The following is a 22,255-nucleotide window of genomic DNA, read 5'->3' as shown; positions in this document are numbered from 1 at the left end:
GATTACAGACCTACAACTTAAAACTAAAAAGGGCTAAGGAATGTAAAATTGTGAGTTTTTAATTGAGTGTTGATTAGTTTCTTTTGTATTTTTTTCTTCTATTTATAGTGTCAGAGTAGTTGTAGCCTCCTCCTTGAAACCTAACATGTTTTTCTGAAGGATCAAGGATCGTGCAAAACTCATAGCACGATCTTTATTCCATATTCTCCATTTTAGTAACCAACCTATTTTATTAAGATACTTGGGCATAAATTCCAACATTACTTAAGACCGTGTCTTCGTGCCAACGATCTAATACTTTTAGCTGATAGAATTTTAACATGTTAACTTATTGTGGCCTTTATTGAGCCTCAGGGCTGGCCCCTTTCATTTATATTAGGCTTAACACTTCAATTACTCAACTCAACTAGCTATATGACTTATTTGAGCAACATTTCATAGTTAGCCCAAACATTGCCCCCGCGTGCTAATGGATGGTAATGTAAGCCATGTGGTGTATTTTAAAAAACCAAAACGTTGCTTCATTTCTGAGCGCCCTTTACTGATATAAACTCATTTCTTTTTCTAGTCTCTTCTCTTGCTCTTTCTGTCATTTCTTGAACTTCAAGTATTCACTCCCTTGTATTCCTCTTACCTTTGCTCTCAAATGGCTTCCTCTACTTCTGCTGCTTCCTTTATTGTTGCTCCATCTTCCACCTCTATTGGGAGTCTACCTGATTCTTTAGCAACTATCCAAAATCCCGTTACCCTATTCAGCGAGTTTGTGACGATATGCATTCAGTGTTTTGAAAACCTTTTTTTTTCCTTTAGATTGGTTCCCCATTCTAATAGTTGTTTATTTGTTTACAGGAGGATTTTTCATTCCACGAATTGGTGGATTTCTGGTAAGTTTCTTGCCTCTCATGTTTAGCCCTTCTATTTTATTGGAGAAGTATATTAACTATGCTTTGTTTTTCTTTTCCAGTACTTCTCCTTAGAGCTTTCAAATCTCCAATAAAAGTGATGTCGGGTACTTGACCATCTCTCCCAACTTGTCCAAAGTCATAGCCCTTACTCAGCCAAATCCATGGCCATTAACCTCTATTAGCAACTTAGTCTTGGCCCAGATGACTTTACCCTTCCTCGAGTCATCTTGTAGAAAACTCAAGAATTAGCCCTGGTCTCCTCATGCTTGGGTTAATTGGGTGAGAGATGGGTCTATATGACCTAATCCAATTATCCATAACCAACATCAACGTCCCTGTTGAGCTTCTGATGATCCTCTTAAGCTTCTGGGCTTTGAGCTACAACGCCTTCATCTTCGAGCTTAGCCTTATGTCCCTCACGCTATGGGACATCTTTATGTTCCTAGGATTGCCCATCACCAGGGAGGAGAACTTCTACACAATCCTTTAGAAGCATGCCTCCTATACCGCCTTCCCTATCAATTTCGAGAGCAAGATTAAGAGTGCAGGCTCTTACATGAAGATTATGGGGTTATTCTTCGAGAAGCCAGCCATTGAGCCTGTCATTGCCATAGAGCATTTGGTCTTCATATCGATCCTATTGAGCTAATGGATCTTGGCCTTAGGGGGAGGGAAGCTCGTGCAACTGCACTTATGAATCGCCTAGTCCTTACTCAGTGGAAACCAAACCTTGAGGATGATGTTTCTATACTATCTTTATGACGTTATGAAGGAGTCGCTGATAAAGAAACCTTTCAGCAGCTTCTATGGGCCTGTCTGATTTCTAAAGCCATGGATGATGGGCTACTTCCCACTTCTACACTAGGAGCCTTTCCCAGATGATTTTTGTGCTAACCACCCCTTCACTTGTCTCTTAGGTGGTCATTTGTTGATTGACTCAAAAAACTTTTTTGAGTTCTTTAGTTAGTAAAGCTAGTCCTTAAGGAGGACCTTGAAGGCCTTTAACATTCCAAACTGTCGCCTCCCCACCTAGTACAAGCACATGGTGGAACATAAGAATAAGCTTGCCAAGCTACTAAGGGATGGGTTTTCCTCTCGGCCACTACACCCAGGAAGATGTGGCTGCCATACACTGGCTCTTTCTCTAAGTCTTTGAGGGTCTACTTGGAGTCCTATCATCCTTAACTAGTGGCGGGCCAGTTTAGACTGAGCTAGTGCATCCTTCGGGGCCTGTCCCCCAAATTAGTGTGGAGCTACTAGATAGGGAAGCTATCAACCAGATAGCCATTCTACACATCGCTCAGAGGTAGTGCAAGATGAAACTTATAGATAGAGATACCTGCCTCTACTTCAATAAATGGTGGCCCTAACACTTTAGGAACATACTAAAAAGCCATAGCAGTAATTATCACCTCCCATGTTTTTCTTAGCTTTCTTTCTTTAATCTCGTACCCTAATCTAATCCTGTCTCTATTCTTGTAGGCTATGATTAGACGCAATCTCACATGCTAATGACGTTCCTAAAGGGAAATATTGACGCCCCCATAGCTGTTAAGACCCAAACGTCCCCCTCACTGAGCACCGTGGTCCAAGGGATAAAGTAAGACGATGCCTCATGCCAAGTATCTGCCCCTTCGGTCTTCAGGAAACCTAGGGCTAGGAAGATCTCCTTAAGTTATCCCAACAAAGAAGATGATCCTAACAAGAGGAAGCGAGCTCCATCTCCTTCACTTGATGCTAAGAGGAGGAAGAAGACAATATCTCCTCCCCTTAACCAACCTTCCTCTACTTCACTCCTGATCAGCCCCACTCCCTAAAAGGGTAAGCGCAAGCACAAGCACCAATGGACGATAATCCTATCTACAGATTCTGATGATAGTAAAGTGAGTCCTTTTCAATATGGGGAAAAGGAGATCCAGCACCCAGATCCTCAAGTGGTTACTTCCCCTGCCTCTACTAATCTTGAGCCAACACATGTGGACCCAGTTGAAGTTGCTCAGGAAGTAACCTGGGAGATGACGGAGCATGTTAAAGCTTTGGGGGCTGCTATGTCTATTGCAGCCCCAGGTGGTGTTGTCAGTCCGAAAGATGTCGGGACCAAGGAGGGGCTTTCACCACAGTCCTGAGTGGTGAGTTAGAGCTTGAAGTTTAAGGCCTTGCTTTTACTGAACGCCCCAAAATGATCTCCCTCATCAGCTTAATCCTACCCCTAACTCATCAAATGCTCAAGAAGTTGGGGGCTTCTAAGAAGTCCCTGAAGGGATTTCAAGCAGTGATTATGAAAAATGCCTCAGTTGCCCTGGTCTCTCCTCAAGGCATCTTGGTGTGGGGATAAACTGATTCCTCCACTCTTATGGGTCATGTGGAGAAGGCCATGTGATCAGCAGTGTGGTTTGCGCATACCCCTCCCCCTTCCATGAGCAAAGACAAAACACTCATGAACCCAATTCAAGTATTGGCTTGTTCTGCTCTTTCCTTCTAGTTCCTTTTTGGTCTCTCGTTATTGTAATGACTAGAAAAAAATAAAAAAATACTAATAATAAAATAAATTTTATTAATTAAATTATTAAAAGGTATTTAAAGTTTATTTTTATTATTTTTAGAGCAAATATATCAAGAAGAAATTGTGACGTAGTGGACTTCATGCAAATTACATTAGTGATCGGTCCTAAATTTGAATTTTTGTGAGGCCAAGAGTGGGATTTTACCTTTTAGCTTTAACTTAAGGTGAAATTTACTAAAATGCCCTTCTATTAAATTAAATAAATAAAGGGAGAAAGAGACAAAGAGCAGAGCACGTTCTTTTTCATTTCCATCGAACTAAAGAATCATTAAGAGAGAGAGAGAGAGAGAGTTAGAGGGCAACTAAACCAGGGGTCACCTCTCTCGCCTCTATCTTCTTCTTCCTCCTTCATCGTCTTCAATGTCGCCAGTGGTGTGTGCACCGCTACCATCCGCCCAGCCTGCAGTAGCTTTTTTCTCCTCTGTTTCTCATCATCGAGCTCTTATCTTTCCTTCTCCATTCTATCCAATCAAAGGTGGTAAGCATGTTAAGTGCTGGGTTGTTGTTGGAGATCTGATAATGTTGCCATTTTTTTGGGGATCATAGAAGCTAACGATCCCTTCTCCTCCTTATTACGTGCCATCGTTTGAGTTTTTTTTATGTTTAGTGTGCTGTTGCTTCTTCTTTCTTCTTGCTCTATTCATCCACTTGATATCTTGCTTCTTTGATTTTTCATGATTGAGTAAGGTAATATGCTTCAATCTTTCTTATGGTTTTTGCTATGGTTGTGACATTCCTTGCCCTGTATTGCCGTGAGATATGTGGAGGAGGAGAACTTATTTATTTATTTATTTTTCTTTTCTTTCTTTTAGTTAAGATCAATTTATTCATTGAGGAAATGGAATTTAGAAAGCTGAGTATTCATATATTTATGTTAAAGAAGTTTTGGGAAATGAAATCTAAGAGGAAGAAGTTGGTTTGAGTTTAAGTGTTAAGGCAAAAAAGGTGCTTGACAAAATGATTGTTAGGAGAAGTTTGCTTAATTTTGTATTTTTCTAAAAGTTCATTAATTCTTGTGAAAAGCATGTTTAGTTTGGGTGTTATTGATTCATGAATTTAACTTGTAGGTTGCAAATTAAAGGAATTTGATTATGAATCCATATGTAACTAGTTAAATTCCTGGGATAGTATGGTTATTGATAAATTATTGGATAAAGGTTGGAAGATTAGAAAATTTTAATTGCGTGGTTGAAATAATGCATCTAAAGTATTTGATGCAAAGATTTAGATAAAATTTTATCTCAAGTAAATAGGTTAGTATGGCTAAAGTATTATAGAAGAAATTAATGACATGAATGATAATGCTTTAACATTGTTAATTGTAAATTTAATTTGGTTTATCATAGAAGTTTATGTAGGAAGTTATTGATATCCTATCTGAGCTCTAGATTATTGAGAGGAATAAAGTTAGAATTTTATAAAGTATATTATCACTTTAAAAAGGCATACTTAGATGCTTGAAAATGGTTGGGATAAGAGAATTAAAAGTCACACGTTTTCTCAAAAGGGTTGGAATGTTGCACATTAGATGTTTAGTAAAAAGCCTAAGAAGAAACCTTTATGTGTAATTTTGTTACTAAAACATAAAGTTTTATTACTAATTCTGGTTGAGTAAATTCTCCTAAAGAGAGACTTGTTGGTTCAAAAGTAAAGCTCATTAAAATCTTATTATTTATTATAGGGTGATTTTGAGAAGGGAAGCTCAATTGGAGTTGTAAAAAATGAGTTTTGAACTTTGAAAGCACTACAGGTAAGTGAATAATGTCCCAACTGATTTTTCAATAAGGATTTCCTTTACTACAATAGTACATTTATATACAAAATTGTTTTAGTAATAACGATGTGGTTATTGAATAGTTTGTTTATTAAACTTCTTTATTTTATGAAATTATCTTTATTAGTTTTGAAATTTTAATTAATTAACAAATATAAGATTGGACTTTGATTATGAGATTTTATTCTATCAAACATTGAATTAATATAGAGAATGATTCATGTGAGTTTGACTTTGAAAATAAAAATTTTATTGTCAAAGTAATGATTTTCTCGCATGTTTGAAAATGAATTTTAAGGGGACTTTATACAGAACACCAGTTGCTAGTGGCAGTTTTATTAGTCCTTGGCGCGCCATGGTTCACTTAGCTAGCAAGGTGCTTATAGGAGGTGCTAGTCCCGTGCGATGGCTAATGCATGTGGAACGGAGGGATAGTTATTCGTGAGCATCATACTCACGTTTGATTTCATGGCTTTGAACCATATTTGGTTAGTATTACCTTTGTGGATTGTGTGTCTATGTTTGTTTCGTGGCTTCAGCTATGTTTAGTTACTTACCCTCATAGACTATGTGTCCACGTTTGTCTTTGTGGCCAAGCCACGTTTGGTTATTTATCCTTATGGATTGTGTGTCCATGTTTGTTAATTGTTCTGATAAGTTCCTATAATTATGAATCTTGGTGATTTTATATCCCATTAGTTTTTATTTAGTAATTTATTTACAAGTATTTATTTCATTTATATGACTTCTTAAAATCAAGTGATATTAACAATTTCTATGATAGTTTAATGATTTGAAATTTTATTTGAAATTTATTTGAAATTTTATTTGAAATTTTATAAACCCATTTTACTATAAAGTTTACCAAACTTTTACAGAAATTGTTGTCTTTTTAACTTACATGATTATTTCAAACTTTTCTTTTTATTCATGTTAAATTATTTATTGTTTGGACGTTATTCACTGAAAAATTATTTTGGCCTCAGATAGCATAATTGACATTGTACGTCTTGCTTATCAACGATGGATGTTTGCAAAACAGAATGGAGGCTTGTTCTGTAAATATGTTTTATTGATGTAAATATGAAATTTATGTGTTATGTCATGAAATATATGATTAGGTGCTCAACATAACTTATAATTAGAATCTTTAGTTTATTATACATTTTATCTGCTGGCTGGAAGGAGCTGAGGTCTTGATTGATATAATGTTTAAAGAAAATTTTTGTGATACAGAATTTTTGAGAGATCCTATTTATAGAGGAGGTTCTGTTAAAATTTTTACAAAATGTTGAAATAATTATTATAATAATTAGTATCAATAATATTAAAATTTTAGTGAATAACTGAGTACATTTTAATTAAATGAAATAAACCTTAAATTTATGGCTTACAGGATGTATGATGTGGTTCATATCCTGTGCCAGTCACCCCCCATTTTTAGGGCGTGATAGTTATTAACCTTATTTTGTTTTCTTTAACTGGCTTCATTAGAGGTGGTACCCACTAACATCCTTCTAGCCTACATTCGTGTCCTTGAAATGGACGTGGTGTTGGATGTTTGAAGGGTCATGCAGTTCCAACTCAGTCGCGATCTACTCCTCATTCCTGAACAGAATTTCAAGAAGATGATTCGAGTTCTTGAGGCTATAGAGAAGGCGGTCTCCATGTCTGAGTTGGTACTCCTTCAAGTATGTTATGGCATCATCAGCCGATGCCGTAAAGAACTCCCCCTCCTATCAGAATATTTAAAAAACAATTGGTCTGCGAGGGACAAGTACCTTGCCGCCAAGACCCGGATGACTCCTGCCACTAATCGGTTCCAAGAGATTGGCCCTCACATGGATCACCTTCATGGGCTATAAGATAAGGTGGCAAACTTGAGGCACCATCTAGCAGCAGCTAAAGAGCAGTTAGTGCGAGCTAAAGCTGAAGACGGCCTAGCTGAATCTGAACTGGAGATCACCACTAAGGTTTTGGACGAGGCATGAGTCGTATCGAATGCCAAGCTTCATTCTATGCTTGAGTTAGAGATGGCCCTTACTCACCATTAGACCCTTTTTGAGGAGCTAGACTCTGCTTTGGCGACGTAGGAGACCATGTGTATTCTTTGTAAATAACAGATAAATGTATTTTATTATTTCATTGTTCATGTACTTTACACCCTTTGTAACATGATTTGAATGTAATAAAGAGTAAACAATTCTTTATTATTGTGTGTCTTTCATATACCCTGAGGCCATTATAGGCCTCAGGTCCTTTATTGTTTTTTTACTATAATAACGACCAATACTTCTTCAAATTTTTTCATTTATGGCCCGTCTATACAAAATTCCATCGATGTTAACTAACATATACGTGTTACCTTTAAGTACTTCATTTACCTTGAATGGTCCTTCCTAATTAGGTGAAAACTTACCAAGCGTCCGATCTTTAAAACCAGGTGGTAACAAGTTTTCACACGAGCCCATCCACCCAAAAGTGTTTCCTTCTTACTTATATATCCTTGAAACCTCCTTTGTTTGAGCGATTATTTGATCCATTGTTTGTAAATGAATTTCATCTAACTGAATTAACTCATTCATTATAGCCTTATTATAGTCATCAGTTAGTCTTCTTAAATTGCTTGTAATGTGTAACGAAGGGATTGCTATTTTCATAAGCAAAACGGCCTCATGCCCATATGCTAACACATATGGGCTTGTGCCCGTAGCCTTTCTCTTAGATGTTCGGTATACTTGTAGTGTCTCGGGCAATTGTACGTGCCATTCTCTATGATTCACTTTGATTGTCTTTAGAATTCTGAGGATGATCTTGCTGGAAGCTTTAGCCTGCTCATTTGCTTAAGGGTAATATGGCGAGGATGTCAATAACTTAATCCTACTTTCCTCGGTAAAGGCTTTAAAGTCACTTCCAATGAACATTATCCCCTAGTCTATTATAATCGTTTGAGGAATCCCAAACTAAAACATGATCTACTCACACATGAAGTTATTAACATCATCCTGCTCTACTTTCTTCATAGGGACGGCTTCCACCCACTTAGTAAAATAATCTGTGGCTACTAAGATGAATGAGTGGCCCTTGGATGAGGCCGGATAGATCTTCCCTATTATGTCCATAGCTCATCCTTGAAAAGGCCATGGTAGATGATTGGATGCATGTCTGATGCTGGCACTCGTCGTGTTGGCCCATGAGTCTAGCATTTCTTGCACCTTCTAGCATATTTGATGTAATCTCTCATTATTGATGGGTAATAATATTCATTCCTGTGCACTAACCATTACATCTTTGGCCTTGAGTGATAGGCTTTCCATACTCCCTCATACACCTTTCTTAAGACCTCTATATAATCAGTAAAGGCTAAAAATCTAAGTAATAACCCTGTCGAGGCCTTTCTTGTATAATTCATTTCTAATTAAAATGAAGTGTTGAGCATGTGTCCTTGTTCTGTAAGGGTATTGTTGATTGGAATCTTGTAGATAACTCTTAAAATCATCTTGCCAATCTCGGGCTAGCACTTGCAAGACCACGCCACAATGTACTATTAAATCACGCTGAGCGACCGAGGGATGTTCTTTCCATTCCACCATAATTACCTTTTTGGTGAGTTTAGGTGATAGCCTTAGCTCTAATACCATTTGAGCTAGTTCATTAGCCTTTCAATTCTGAGCTCAGAGAACGTGAGTCAACGTTACCATCTCAAACTCTTCTAGAATTTAAGAAGCCCTAGCATAATACATTACTAGAGTTGAGCTTATACACTTATACTCACCAGCTAATTATTTGACGACTAACTGAGAATCCCCTTCTTTGATCACATCACAAGCTTTCATTTATTGAAGAATCTTGAGCCTTGTGAGTTGTGCTTCGTATTTCGCCTGATTGTTAGTACACTCAAAATCTAATAGAAAAAATAGTATCATTTTTTTCCTCATAAAAGAGGTTATCACTATCTCAGCCCTAAATACCTGTTTAGTACTAAATCCGTCAAACTTAAGCACCTAAAGCCTCGGATCTATTGAGAACACAAGTAGTTCTTACTCTTCTTTAAGGAGCCCGGCTGAAGGGTGATTAGCCAGAAAGTCTGCTAATGCTTGGCTTTTTACTAATTTTTGAGGCAAAAATATTAATGAAAATTTGGCTTCTCATGATTGGCTGATTAAGCATATATTTAATTAAATCAGAATCGAAAACCACATACACAACTGTGTTTATTATATAATACCTTAACTTAGTACAAGCATAATATAGTGCCAAACACGCTATTTCCACAGCTGAGTATCTGATCTCTGTGGGAGTTAAACACCTACTTAAATAATAAATTTCTTACTCACGTCCCCCGTCAACATTTTAGGCTAACATACAACTTATGAATGTGGCAGTAAAAGCTAAATACAATAAAAATGGGGTGTTCTCCCTCAGGGCTGCTAAGACCAAAGGCTTTGTCAAGTATTCTTTAATCTTATCGAAGGCCACCTGATGATGTCTAGTCAATGTGAATTCCTTAGTGCCTTTAAGTTTCAGGAGCTCAGAAAACTCCTTCGTCTTCCCTACAAGGCTTGGGATGAAATGCCTGAGATAATTGACCTATCCCAGAAACCTTTAAAGTCCTTTCTTATTGCTTGGTGCCTTTACCTCTAAGATAGCCCTTGCTTTATTTCAGTCTACTTCAATCCCCTTTCTATAGACCAAGAATCTAAGAAAATTACCTGCAGTTACACCAAAAGCATACTTAAGTGGGTTTAACTTAAGGCCGACCTCCTTCATTTGAAGAAAACTCGTCCTCAAATGCTTAATATGATCATGAGCCCTCTTAGATTTAATCATTATATCATCTATGTACACTTCTAGATGTTTTTCTATCATATCGTGAAAGATGGCATTCATAGCCCGCTGATAAGTAGCCCTAACATTTTTCAGACCAAATGGCATGACTACTCATTCAAACATTCCAATAGAGCCTGGGCACTTGAAAGCGATCTTGTGAATGTCTTCTTTTACAATAAATAATTGATTGTATCCGAAGAAGCAATCCACAAATGATAATAAAGCATTTTCGGCCGCAGCATCTATTAACATGTATGTAATAGGCATTATATACACGTCCTTAGGCGTGGCCATGTTTACATTTTAGAAATCTATGCAAACTCATAGCTTTTCATTCTTCTTGATTACTAGGATTATATTTGAGAGCCACTGAGCAAACTGCAGGGCTGTATGAATTTGGCCCGTAGGAGGTGTTTGATCTCCTCCTTTACTTGTAACTCTACTTTGACTAACATTCTCCTAGCGAGCTATTAGCCCAGTCTATAGTTCAGCTTTATAGGAAGCCTGTGTTTGACCAGCTGTCTCACCAGTCCTGGCATTTCATCATAGTCCCATGTGAAGCAATTCTTGAATTCCTGCAGTACTTACTTGATGGCATTCTCTTATTTTTCATCTAGTAGTGAGCTAATGAAGGTGATCCTTGGCTCTTCTGGAGATCTGAGGTTTACTTCATCTAGTGGATCTTGGACGTCTGGAGCTATGTCTTCAAATTTCAAAGGTACAGGGTCTAGCTCGTGCAATTGTCACCCTTTGGGTTTTGTCTTCATATATAACTTCAGCCCCAAAGGTTTTGGGTCTGTAGTCTTCTAGTTTCTCTTATATATTATGCAATGTTAGCTTTTGAATGGTTGTGGTTGCTACAGCCTTTATTTTGTCCGTTTCAATCATCAACCAGTTCTTTGATGGGCTCACGCCTCTATGATGTTAGAGGCACTATAGCGTCCATTATTGTTTTGCATGAAAGGATTCCTTGAGCCTTTCAAAACATAAACGAGCCCATATTAACATCGTAATACCTCACATCTATAAAGTCAATGACTACTCTGAATGGCTTGTCTTCAGCTTAGACCACTTCTACCTCCTTTCCTTTCCACATAAGGAGCATATGATATAATAAAAAAGGTACACACTCATTGGTATGGATCCAATCCTGACCTAAGAGGGCCTGGTATTGTGTTGTGCTACTAATCATGAAAAAAGCCATTAATGATGACTTGGTTCCAACATCTGCCTACAATAGTAATATGCTGAGGACCTTAAATGCGATCCCAGTGAATCCTACAACAGATACTTCTGTCGGCATCAGGTCACACTCCTCTCACCCCATCTTGAGTATCATGTGGGCTAGCAGTATGTTTACTGTCAAGCTATTATCCACAAGGACCCTAGTCATTGGCCTCCTGTCGAAATGTGCCCTGATGTATAAAGGCTTTAGGTGCTGGGTCATCTTAATGCTAGGCTTTTCCAAGACAGCCTGCTTTGGCTTTCCTTTTATTACTTGCAAGGTGATTTGGCAGACGAGCTCCGCAACCTTCTCTTTCTACGTCTGTGTCCTTATAAGTTTATTTCCCTCTTCTTCCCTTAGCTCCATTGGACAATATTGATATGGGCCTACCTGTGTCGGCCTCGAGGAGTCCTATTTTTATTGGTCTTGGGTATCACTAGTGGTAGAGCGAAATTGAGAAGGTAATGTTAACAAGACTATGCAGCAGAGGTTAAGCAGTATCTCTCCAATGTGAATGGTCCCTTCTTTCTTATTTTTGTTCTCACTTCCTTCATCCTTATCCTTAGTAGACTTTTTTCTGAATTTGTTAGCCTCCTGCTGATCGTCAGGGCTATCTTGTACCTCAATTTTATGCTATTTGAGGTATCTCTGTGTAGCCTATTTTCATTAAAGGCATCATTTCTGGGTCCTTGTTAAGGCAGTTGGGAACTTCTTGTATCTCACGACTCTCCATTTCAGAGGCAGCACGTTGCCAAGCAGTGTAACGACGCTGCCTGAGCCCTTAGCAGCTTTTGGCTTTGAAGGAAGCTTTATGTTGCTTTTTGATATCATTAATGGTGGTAAAGGTAGGTCGTTAGGGCCTATATCCCAGCCCATTGGTATCCCTGTGAATGGTTCACATGCTCCTGAGGGCACTAAGTACTTTATAAAGAAGTCAAATTTGCCAAACGGATCCCCTAGGTAGTCCTAGACCACCTTAGATCCATCTAGCTTTGTCATTATCAATCCCCCTGTACCAATATCTCATCTTGAGGGTCGTTTTTTATTTCCTTTCATTTTCTGCTAGCTCACTTCATTTTGGGTTTCTCCTAAGCGGTCCCAAACTATCTTGGAGCCATTTTGGCTTTTGATGCTCTTTCCTTCCAGGCACATGTCCCATTTAGAAGACTTGTTCTTGTTGGACCGGCTCATAGGTTTCCCCAGGCAGTCCCATATTGTTTTAAAGTTTTCTTGAGCCTTTTTATCCCTGTTCCAGACGTTCCAGGGTCTTCCATCTTTCTGCCTACCATCACTTCTCCTAAGTTGTCGTTTGCTAGAGTTTATTTCCACCATGTTGATTGTGGCAAATGGTAGGAAGGGGTCCTCGTCTACAACCATTTTAAAATTCCCTTATTGATTTGATCCTGGACGATATTCTTAAATTCCCAACAAGCCTTAGTCTTATGACTCCATGAGTAATGGTACTTATAGTATTCCTTCCCTTTCTGTTCTTCCTTCGAAGGGATTTTATGATCAGTGGTTAGGGAGATAAAGTTTTCTTTAAAGAGGAAATCAAAAGATTTTTTCTATTTTAGTGGTATCAAAGGTGTACTGGATTGTGTTCGATCTTTTGGGAAGCTCTCCGGCCTTCCTTATCAGAGCTGGGCATGTGTAGTTGCCAGCATTCTTTAGCTCCACCATCGCCATGTCTAGGTCTCCAAAATAGGTTCCTACCGTAGTCTGTCGATGATGGTCCTCTTCCTTGAGCAGTTCCTTATAACCCTATACTTTGGCCGTGAGTTCGTAGAAATCTCAAAATTCCATCCCCTAGAATTTCTTTCGGAGTTCTATATCCAACCTTACTTATGCCAGCTTGACGAATTCAATTTCTAGAGGCAATATGTGGCACCTGCTCCTTAAACATTTAAACCTTACTAAGTATTGGTCCGCCATCTCTCCGGCCTATGGTGTGAGTTTGCAGAGTTCCACTATACTAACCTTCGACTCGACCTTATAGAACTGGATATGGAACTTCTGCTCCATTTCCATCCAGCTGATAATTGAGTTACGAGCTAGTGATGTATACCATATAAACGTCGAGCCCATGAGAGTATTCAGGAACAATCTTAGTTTCAAGTTGGCAAAGTTCTCATAGTTAGCAATCTTGCCACATTGGATTGTGAACCTTTTAATGTGCTCTAGTGTCGACTGCATTTTGTCCCTTGAGAACAACATAAAGTCAGGGATCTTATATCCTTGAGGGTATGGGTTGTCCCTATTTATGTATTATGGATATGGTTTTAAGAAGGTGGGGTGGTTGATTGGCCTCAACCTTGGTCCATATATATCTTGGATGGCATCTCTCAAGGCCTCAATGTTCACTAGTTAGTTCTGAGGCTCGATCTAACGCTCTAGGATCATTGTCATGCCCCCCCAAGCTACTGGTGCCGAGTTCCTATAAATAATACAAAGGATTACTTAAAGGATGAGTATGAGCAAATATTTGGGGGTTAGGGATATCTCTTACAAGTGTGAGGCCTTGATAGCTAGCACTTATATTGATTCCTGCTTACTGCCCTCCAAACAACCCTAAACTTGAGCTTGCTTCTAGAGGAGTGCCTCTTAATGACACAGTTATATTCTTTATGCCATCTTGCAGAGCCTGTATCATGATCTACTGTCATTCTGTCTCCTTATGTTCTGACATTTCTAAGGATAGTGCAAAGAACCTTTAGTTCTCTTCTAGTTGCTTATCCATCCGATCTTGAATTCCCCACATCACTTCTGCCACAAGCCCGTTAGATATGATTAGTGGGTTGGGTTGTCTACTTCCTGACTTTGAGTCAGGACTCGTGTTGCTGCTACCTATCATCATCGACACTACGTGCTCATGATGTTCAGCTGCTTCAGTATCAGACGATAAGTGTTCTGACCCTATGTGTATAGAGGTCCCTTCTGGTTTGTGAGATCCAGCACTTCTTTTATCAGTCCGTTTGTCTTTTCACGTTCTTGCCATCCTTGTTACACAGGTCCTACTGGGCGTTCCAAAAATTGTTCATGGTTGAACAACAAATACCAAGTGTGCTGGAGACATTGAGTCTCAATTGATAACAAAAGGGTCCCGAGCTCCCTTACCACAGTTTATTCGGATGTAAAAAGATATAAGGCTTTGGTAGAATAAGTGTTCAATCATTATTGAAATGTAAAAAGATTACAGACCTACAACTAAAAACTAAAAGGGGCTAAGGAATATAAAATTGTGAGTCTTTGATTGAGTGTTGACTAGTTTTTTTTGTATTTTCTTCTTCTATTTATAGCGTCAGAGTAGCGGAGCCTCCTCCTTGAAACCTAGCACGTTTTGCCGAAGGATTAAGGATCTCGTGAAACTCATGGTACGATCTTTATTCCATACTCTCCATTTTAGTAACCAGCTCGTTTCATTAAGATATTTGGGTGTAGATTTCGAAATTACTTAAGATTGTGTTTTCATGCCAACAGTTTAATATTTGCATCTAATGGAATTTTGGCATGTTAACTTATTGTGGCATTTATTGAGCCTCGAGGTTGGCCTTTTTTATTTATATTGGATTTGACGCTTCAATTACTTAGCCCAACTAGCCCTGTGACCAATTTGAATAATGTTTCATATTTAGCCCAAAGACCCATAATAGCCCTGAAACAAGGAGACAATATTATTATGATGACAAGCCAAGCGAATGAGAAAGTGAAATAATCCATACCATAAAATCACTTGTTAATGACTAGATGTAATCGTGGTGCCAAATTAAAGGTTTGTAGTAATTTGCAGATCGATAAGAAGCATTGTTTTGATTAGAAAAGATAACCAAAGAAGTCTTGCATTGAATTGCAAAGGGAACACAAGAACTTTTGATTGTTGAAAGTGATGGAATCATTTTGTTTGTTAACAAAGTAGTGTTTGAAAATAAGGTAAATTGGTGGAGAGCCATTGGCTTGGTTTGAGAGGGAAAAGTCTTACAATTAATTCTTCCTTTCTTTTTTTCTTGTAATATTCTTTGGCCAGTGGAAGACATTTGCTCTCTATTTATATTTGGTATAAATCTTTTTTATATTTACAACACAATTATTTTGGAAAAATCACTGTTAAGTCTCACATAAGCAATCTAGATATATAGAAAAGTTTTGTAAAATCAAAAAAGTCCTAAATTAAAATTGTCAATTTGCTATATTAAAGTTGCCAATTGCTGTTGAATAGTTATCAGTGGAGTTGATCAGTTAACAACTAAACAATAATAATTAATAATTATTTAGCAGTAATTGACAACTTTAGTAAAGGATTTGGATCTTTAGAGAATTAATTTTGTAATGTAATGAGATTTTTTTATGCTTAGATTGCTTGTGTGAGAGATGAGAACAATTTTTCCAAATATATCTTCAGACATAATGTAACTGTGCGCACATGTAATAACTATTTTTAAAAAAAAAAATAAATCATGAGCAAATGGGTAGGCGTGGAAAGTAATTAACTTGTAATTAGTTGTTAATTTTAAATGTATTATTATTAATATTTGAACAATCACTTATTAATATTTGGATTTGATTTGTCAATATTCAAAAAGCAAGTTCTTAATTTCAAAGACCAACTTATTTTATGGATATTGATAAGTTATTAATATTATATTAAATAAATAACATATGTCATATATTTAGTTTCTAAGCATTTTTATGAGCTGTTTTTAATTCTAGACAAATTGTTGTTAATATATGAACAATTACTTGTTAATATTTAAGTCTGGACATGACTTGTTAAAATTCTGGACTTTTTTTTATAAATTTTTGAATATTGACATGTTATGTGTTCATATTTACAAATTATTGTTTAGATATTAACAATAAATCATCTAAGATTAACAACGGTCATGGAAATGCTTAGAAGTTAAATTTATAACATATATATATTGTTTCATTTAGTATAATATTAATAACTTGTCAATATTAAAGGAACAATTTGGTCTATGGAAATAAATGACTTGTTTTTTAAATATTGACAAGTCAAGTCTAAAATTAACAAATAATTGTTAAAATACTAACAATTTATCCAGAATTAACAATGTCCATGAAAATGCTTAGAAACTAAATTTAAAACATGGATATCATTTTTTCATAAAACATGTATATCATTATATTTAATATAATATTAATAATCTGTCAATAATCCATCAACAAGTCGGTCGTTGAAAATTAACAACTTGGTTTTTGAATATTAACAAATCAAGTACAGATATGCATGTGCAATAATTGGGATCCAGTTGTGCTATATGACTATATGAGAATAATTTGCCTTGGGAGCAGATTTCATGGTTCACTAATAATGTAGAAGAAAATTATTGTGTTGAAGCCAAAATGAAATCAAATCGGCTTTGTTTGATTTTGTTTTCTTCCCTGTTCTGGAATTACATGATTGGCTTCTTTTAAATCAATCAATTTTTGCCTAATTAACTACAGTAGATTAAAAAGTTGTGGCTGTGATTTGGAACACATGTGTATGTTGTGCAATGTTAAACCCAATAATTGAAGCTTCTAAATTATTAATGCATGACCGACATGTTCAAAAGTTATTGTTATTTTATTATTATTTTTGCATTTTATTATAAAACAATACATAAATACCTGAAATTACATAATGACTAAACACATTTTCATGTATCTTAAATGGATCTGATAAATTAATTATATTATTTATGACTATGGAAATATTTTGGGAAGTAATAAACTTTATTTTATATATATTAATATTGATGACATTGATTATAGACGAATATCTTAAAATTTTTCATAAGTGATTATTTTTTAAACGGGCCCTGTAAATTTGGAATGTCTAAGTTGCTTCATTTCTTCTTCAATGCTAATTTACTTACTTAAAAACGAATTTTAATTGTGAAATATATATATATATATATATATATATATATATTGTGTATAGATACAAAAATAATATCTTTGCTTCAATTTCTTGAATTTTATTTAAACAATGAGAAATGAATGTAAAATGTTATGCGGAATATGGAAATTGCGACGCATTTTTGTTGACATCAAGACTTGTTAAAAATATAAGACTTGCCATGTCCTATAGCATCACTCTCATGGACTCTTGTCCAATATTGTTAAACTCACGAGTTTAAATAAATTTATAATAGAGATGTAAAATTAAAACATAGATTCAAATTATAAATTTGTAAGAGTTTATTTCTATTAATAAATAGTCTTTAAAAATATATGACTAAATAATTAAAATATAAAATATAATTATAATTTAATTTAAATATATTTTAAGTATAAATCATTGAAATTAAATTTATGTACATTTCAAGATTATTATATTTAACATAGAAATTTTAAAATCGGGCAATTTATTTTTGATATTTTTTATTTTTTATATTAATATTAGTTTTTGTTTTTTTAGTTTTATTTTTTTTATTTATCCAGATCCTACCGCTTCTATAAATCAAATTCTACATAATATATACATATCTTACTCAAAAAGTTTATGAGTAGATTAACACAATTTTATAAGTTAAAAATGTAAAAATAATAAATTTAGAGAGTCAACTCACGAGTTTAATTAAATTTTATATAATTTAAATTTATGAGTAAATTAACATAATTTTATAAATTAAAAACATAAAAATTATAAAATTATAAAATTAACTTGACAGTTTGATAACAATACTCTTGTCTTTAGTTTAAATTAGAATTGCATTATTTCGGATGCATGTGTGGTCACATCCTCATTTTTGCCTTTTGAGTACATATTTGAAAGCATTATGGTACATTACCGCCGCTCGAGTGCAAATTTAATCTTATTATTTGAAAAATATAAGAAAATAATTCTTTATAATTATAAAAAAAATTAACTTAAAAATATTTAATGCAAAAAAAGTACTTAATATATCAGTTTTAAAAGTATAAAGAACATATAAACTTTTACACTTATAATTTGTTTTCATATTTCTTAGTAAATTGATAATTTAGACATATCTTTAAATTTTATGAGACATAAATTTAATATTTAATATACTTAAACAAACACTGATCAATACTAGAGGCGTCAATTAGAGCTGGCCCGGCCTTAAAGGGCCGGCCCTTCAAGGGCCAGGGCCTAAACGGGCTAGCCTTTTTAAGCCCGATTATATATCAGGGCTCTATTTTTAGCAGCCCGACCCTGGCCCTCAGGGCTTAAGGGCTGGCCCTCAAGGCCCTGGCCCTAATTATTTTTTATTTTTTAATTTAAAAATTTTAAAAAATATATTTAAAATCCTAATAAAGTTATTACACATCACATTAAATCTAAAAAAATAAAATAAAATCAATTCACATAATAAAAGTTTTAAGTCTAATAAAAAAAATCCCAAAATTAACTCTGATATCATTTACACATTGGTAGCATCATCAGTTAAATCTTGATGATTTTCATCATCAATATCAATATGATTTGATCCTTTTCCTTGTGGATCCTCATGGATGGCAAATATGTTAAGCTTTTCATATCTTCCTTCTTCATCCTCATTATTTGCAATACATAATAATTCAAAATCATAATTTCAAAGTATTTAAAGAATGGAAAAATATTCTAAGTAAGTAAATAATAATAAGTTACCCTTCAACTCAAAACCATGCAACCAATTACGAGTACAAATGATAGCCTCAACATTATCTGGAAGAAGAGAACTCCGATATTTTGTCAAAACACGTGAACCAATACTAAAAGCTGATTCACTAGCCACAGTAGTGATTGGAACACTAAGAATATCAGCAGCCATTCTTGAAAGAATTGGAAATCGATGTTGGTTGTTCCTCCACCAATTCAATACATCTAAATCTTTCCAATTATGAGGCTTAAGTATTGGTTCGTCTAGGTAATTCTCTAATTCAGACTTGTCCAAAGAAAAATCATCTATACTCGTATAAATATCTTGATAATATTGCATTATAATTTCCAAATAATTAATAAAATATCACTTAAATACTAATAAAGTAAAACAATATTAATTGACAAAGTATTTAAAACTTACATCAAATGCATCATCAAGAGTGGTCGCTGATGATGTTGAAACACTTGCAGTGTGGGATGCACGATTTATTGTGACAGTTGAAGTTTTAGAACTTGATTCACCTCCAACACCGGTGGATAATGTCCCCATATTTGAATATTCATAAAAAATGAAATTTAACTTGCTCTTGATGTCAGCAACCTTCTCATGGCAAGTAATGGGGTCAATCTTTCAGTAAAAATATTGTATCATATTAAATTTCTATCGTGGATCAAAAATCACACCAAGTGCAAGGATGACACTATAATCAGTCCAATACTTGTCAAACTTCTCTTTCATTCTTGTGGCCATCTCTTGAATGACAAGATCAGCGTTCACCTTATTTGCATCAAGCAACATTTGAATTTTTGATATTTGCATAAAATACATATTTGAAGTGGGATATGATGAACCTGAAATCAACCTTGTAATCTTTTCAAATGGCCTTAAAAATGTGCACATTGCCTCTGCTCTATGCCACTCTTCATTTGTCAAGCCATGCTTGTAATTTAAATCATGTAAAGGCAATTGTAGAAAAGCACCACGGTATTTAACTCCACTCTCAAGCATAGCATAAGTGGAGTTCCATCTAGTGGGAACATCTAACCGCAAGCCCATTGAGGTGTCTATCCCACCAACTTGTTCAACAATTTTTTTGAAAAAAATCAGCCTTGCTTGTGATCCTTTTACATATTTAATGCTTTCCCTAATCTTATACAAAGCTGAGCTTGTGACTTTTAAGCCCTCTTGAACAATTAAGTTAAGGATATGGGCACAACACCTCACATGAAAAAATTCTCCATTACAAACCAAGCCATTTATCAAAGACAACCTCTGTTTCAGTATGTCTTGCATATTATCATTAGCAGATGCATTGTCTAGAGTGATTGTGAACACTTTCTTTTCAATTTGCCAATCTACCAAACACTCATGCACCTTTTTAGACAACTCTACTCCGGAATGTGGAGGATCCATCTTACAAAATGAGAGAATTCTACTATTTAATTTCCATTTTTCATCAACAAAGTGAGCTGTTAAACACAAATAGCCTTCAGAAGTCACAGAAGTCCAACAATCAGATGTCAAACAAATCCTACCAATACTTCTCTTAATCTTTTGTTTCAAATTATCCTTTTGATTGAGATAAAATTTCATAACATCTACCACAGCTGTGTTTCTAGTAATAAGCTTAACATCAGGATTTAAAGTCATAATCAATTCCTTAATCCATGTATAATCAACAAATGAATAAGGCAGATCATGTACAATTATGGCCATGGTAATTATTTCTCGAATACGCTTAGCATCAACTTTTCGAGACCTAAGGTTTCCATCTTTATCCATCAACATAACCCCAACATCATGAAATTTTTCTAAAACTTTACATGACTTAACATGACGACTTAGATGTGAAGTTCCATTAGCCCCACCCGAAGCAAATAATCCCTGACAACCATTACATTGTGCCTTCACCTTATCATTAACAATAACTCGAGTAAAATACCTCCACACATCAGAAGTATAAGTTCTGCCCTTTTTAGCTTCAACTTGGGACTCCTCAGTGTTTTGAGTTAGAGTAGCAGATACCTTTCTTTTTCCAGCACTAGGGGGAGGCAATAATTCTTTATCCTTAGATTGTGTTGCTGTTGATCTACTTCCACTACCTCTAGCGTCAACATTACTTCCAGAACCAATATCAATCGCTTTACTCTTTTGTGAGGAAGACATACTGAACTGTAAAAAAAAATTGATAAAATTCACAAAGCTTCCTTAATTTGAATGACTATGCAGAAAGACATATTTTATGGGTATAAGTCATTTTAACAGGGCATGGCAACAAATAATAATACCATATCTTAGGAATATTTTTAAAAAATAGATGTTCAGATTTCAGTTTCCCTATCATTTTGGTAAAATGTTAATATTTTCCATACATAAACAGAATACTCAGATTAGATGAGGAATATACCGAGGACAAGAAAGCTCTGTTTTCTGAGCAGAGAAGAATATACCGAGGAGGATGAGGCTATATTTTCTGAGCAAGAATTTACCGAGGATGAGGAGGCTCTGTTTTTCGATCAGATAAGCAGAGCAGATTGATGAGCTGGAGAGGCAAAGAACAGATGCTGAAACTCAAAGTAATCACGGTCAAACGGCAAAGAAGATGGAGGATGATCGAACTGAGCTGAGGAAGATGAAGGACGATCAGATTGAGCACAAAAGAGAACCCAAAATCAGACTGGGTAGCTAAGTAGATGAAGCACGACCGGACTAAGCGGAGGCGACGGCGAGACGAGCTAACTGCAGAGCACGAAGATGAAAGAAGATGAGGCACGACTGCACGAATGAAGTTGAAAACTTGAAATGAACAAGACTAGGGTTCCTTGCTTAATGCTTACTCTGTTAATCATTCAGTCACGTGCGTCTGGAGTGGATTTGGACCGAGAGGCGAGAGGATCTGGATCGTGCGTGCAGTGTGCTAGAGGCCTGGAGTGGATCTGGACATCTGATCCCTAGAGCTCTGGACCGAGAGGCGAGACCAAGAAGGCAAGAACTGATGTTTTTTTAAAAAAAATACTAGGGCTTAAAAGGGCCGGCCCTGACCCTAAAGGGCCGGCCCTTTTATTTTCGGGCTTAAAAGGGCTGGCCCTTTTAAGCCCGATTTAATTTTTTAAAATTAAAATATAAGCCCGGCCCTTAATTTTTTCGGGCCTAAAAGGGCCGGCCCTACGGGCTCGGCCCTAATTGACAGCTCTAATCAATACTACATGCAATTTAAATAATGAAAAATAAAATTATTCAATTTTTTTAAATAATTTAGTATAAAATCCTCACAAATATATTTAATACAATTCTTTCTTAAATGAAGAGTTGACATCATAAATTAATAATACAAGTATTTGTACAACC

Source organism: Prosopis cineraria, unplaced genomic scaffold (assembly GCF_029017545.1).
Source record: "Prosopis cineraria cultivar Desert tree isolate PC_DT_omini unplaced genomic scaffold, ASM2901754v1 PC96, whole genome shotgun sequence".
Classification (NCBI taxonomy): domain Eukaryota; kingdom Viridiplantae; phylum Streptophyta; class Magnoliopsida; order Fabales; family Fabaceae; genus Prosopis; species Prosopis cineraria.
Note: the sequence above shows the minus strand (reverse complement) of the source record.